Source organism: Poecilia reticulata, linkage group LG21 (assembly GCF_000633615.1).
Source record: "Poecilia reticulata strain Guanapo linkage group LG21, Guppy_female_1.0+MT, whole genome shotgun sequence".
Classification (NCBI taxonomy): domain Eukaryota; kingdom Metazoa; phylum Chordata; class Actinopteri; order Cyprinodontiformes; family Poeciliidae; genus Poecilia; species Poecilia reticulata.
In genome coordinates this window covers 14,799,902-14,802,588 of record NC_024351.1, presented here as the reverse complement: position 1 = coordinate 14,802,588, position 2,687 = coordinate 14,799,902, and the positions used below count along the sequence as shown (strand labels likewise).

At 38.3% G+C, this 2,687-nt stretch overlaps 1 protein-coding gene across 1 annotated transcript in view; it reads right to left on the bottom strand.

Annotated features, from left to right (window-relative positions):
• Positions 1–2,252, bottom strand: part of LOC103457721 (elongation of very long chain fatty acids protein 4-like) — a 9,969-nt gene extending 7,717 nt beyond the window's left edge. Inside the window, exon 1 of the mRNA XM_008398073.2 lies at positions 1,962–2,252. The gene's annotated coding sequence lies outside the window, so the exon portion shown is untranslated. The remainder of the gene's footprint in view (positions 1–1,961) is intronic.
• Between the last annotated feature and the right edge of the window lie 435 nt (positions 2,253–2,687).

Here is a 2,687-nt window from a genome sequence, read left to right as displayed (position 1 = left end):
TATATATATATATTTTTTTTTTTTTTTATAAGAAACAATCATAGAAATGGAGCTGGTAGCTAATGTCCATCCTCTAGAGCTCATATTATGTTATGAGCTCTAGAATCTCAACATTTTTTATCAAAACTAATCAATTTAAACATGTTAAAATATACTTTTAAGCAAGTTACCTCAACACAGGATTACGTCTCGTAGAAGGGACTCATATGAGTCAAGCAGCAAACATTCAGTTAATTTATTATAGCGTGTTGTGAGCTGATTTCATGTTGAATTTGATTGGTCTGGGAAAGGGCTTACGTCCTAGCTGGGTGAATCTCAATTAAATGAAGGAAAACCTACACAAGCTATCTCTTCTAGTGCTAACTAGCAATTTAAGACGACCAAGAATTCTTTGCATGACACACATGCTAGCTCAAAGAAGCCCTAAAGAAGCATGTTCACAATTAGAGGCTGTACAGTATGTGTAACACTGGAGATATAACACATAAAAGACACAAGTGACAAATGATTTTCTGATAGAGATCCTGGTTTTAAACTAGACAAATAAGATTTTCTTTATTAAGTCTCAAAACATACATCACTAACCTTTATCAGATTTGAAAAAGGTGCACTCGAGGACATGCTACACCTATTTTTGCATGTTGGTTGCTGCTGTATAAATGGGGAATGCTGAAACTTCGACACATAAAGGTAATGAATTTGGATTCAAAACGATCAGATTTTTCAGCGTTTCACCAGCCTGATTTGGCCTTTCAGAGCAAATCAAAGGAAAATGGTTGATTCCTATCTCTGACTGATTAATTGGGTAGTTTACCTTATTTTTCACTACGTCTCACAGCCCCACATTGAATACTGAATTTGGGGCTGCTCTGTGACCTCTGGTTTCCCCAGTCTGTGTTTGGACTGCAGGAGACATCTTTATTTTAAGAGTAAAGTGGAAAATCTAATCTCCATTTACAAAGAGAAGGCACTGACTTACTTGGCTGTTCTAAACCATGACATTTATGCAGAATATGTAAAGCACACATATTCAAATATGGAGGCTGGAAAAAAGCTTTTAGCTGAGTTTTGGTGACCCACCCACAGACTCATATTCTGTTAAGGACCCTGTACAAGCTGTGGCCAACTCTGGATGTCTGTCTCACTGAGACTAATTAGGGTGCCTTACATAACAAACAGCTCTTATCCGCCACAGAGTTGAGAGCTTTTGTCTTTATATTAATCTATTATTAATCCAATGAGTCAGATCAGCTGTCCTTTAAATAATTAATGGCCAAGTATACAGTAACTACTTTACCAATGTGAGTGTTCAGGAAAAGAGCTGAGTACTTCAGTCCAGTGTTGCACATAGGTGAGGGGATTAAATAATCTGCAGGGATGGACAATCTTTGAGGGATTTTGCACGATAACACATCAGGATGTAGTTCGACCAGCAGACAGACACAGAGGCCAGATAAGAGATAGAGGGTGAAGCGTAACAAAAAGACTGGGGCGCATGTGTCAGCAGGTTTCAGCTCTGGCCGCTCAAGAGGCTTAAATTCAATTGATCAACGAGCTTAGATGAGGGCCTAAGAACAAATGCCCAGAGAAACACAGAGTCTGATTGGTGAATATCTAAATGCATGTGCTGGAAAATACAAAAAATAAAACTAGAGTTCCCACATATTCACAGCCAGTCATGGTTTAAAACGGCCTTGCAAGCTAAAGTGGCTTGGTGTATTTTCCTTCATGTTTATAACAGGCGGTTGGCTGAAATGTGTTGAGAGATAAGAGACAAAAAAATAAGAACAGAAATAGCTAAATGCTATAATAGATTTAACTTATTTCCTCTAAATAATTTCAAATTAAAACCTTACACAGATGAGCTCAACAGGTTTGAGAGAGGAAATTAAAAACATACCCAACAACACAGACACACAGTAAACAACGCAAAAAACACATAAACATTAGGAGCTACTTACGTCCTTGATAATTAACAGTGTATAATGACATCCGGTGCAATTTGATGCCCAACCCCGTTCACTTCGCCCCTCTTCTTCTTTCTTCTCCTTCTTCTCTGACCAATATCTAATCAGTTTCTGCGTCGCTACGCTCGCACCTCCACATTGAGCAGCAAATATATTTTGGCAAGAAACTAGACAAGGCAAGTGAAAAAAAAAATATATATATATATAGCCTATATCTACGTCTAAAGAGTGGCGCGATACGCACGAGGTCCGCTCAGCCGCATCATCTTCCTCCAACCTCCTGGACACTGAGGAGACAGATGGAGGCTTCGCGCATGCGGGCTTTGGCTTCTCGCGAGCTGTGACTATGTGAGGCAATTAGCCTATTTTCCTTTGCCTTTCTTAAGTATCCACTGCTCGGGCGTTGCAACAATCTTTCCCGAAAGAAAACTTGCACACTAAAATTCAAATAATCGCCAGAGGAAACAATAAATTCCAACTATGTAAAATTTTGTCTTTTCAAATGTTTTCATGTAGTCCTTATACGTATGTATCATTGTTTAATGAGGTTCTGGTCTAAATTTAGCTTCACGTTGTGTCTCGCGGTTTTCCAGTTTTGATGAAACATTGATAATATATTGATAATTGATAACAGCTATAATAATTTCCAAATGTCTTCGCAGACTATAAACGGCTGTGGAAAAAAGGGTTCACAGCCAACATAAAAAAATCCTGACGAAA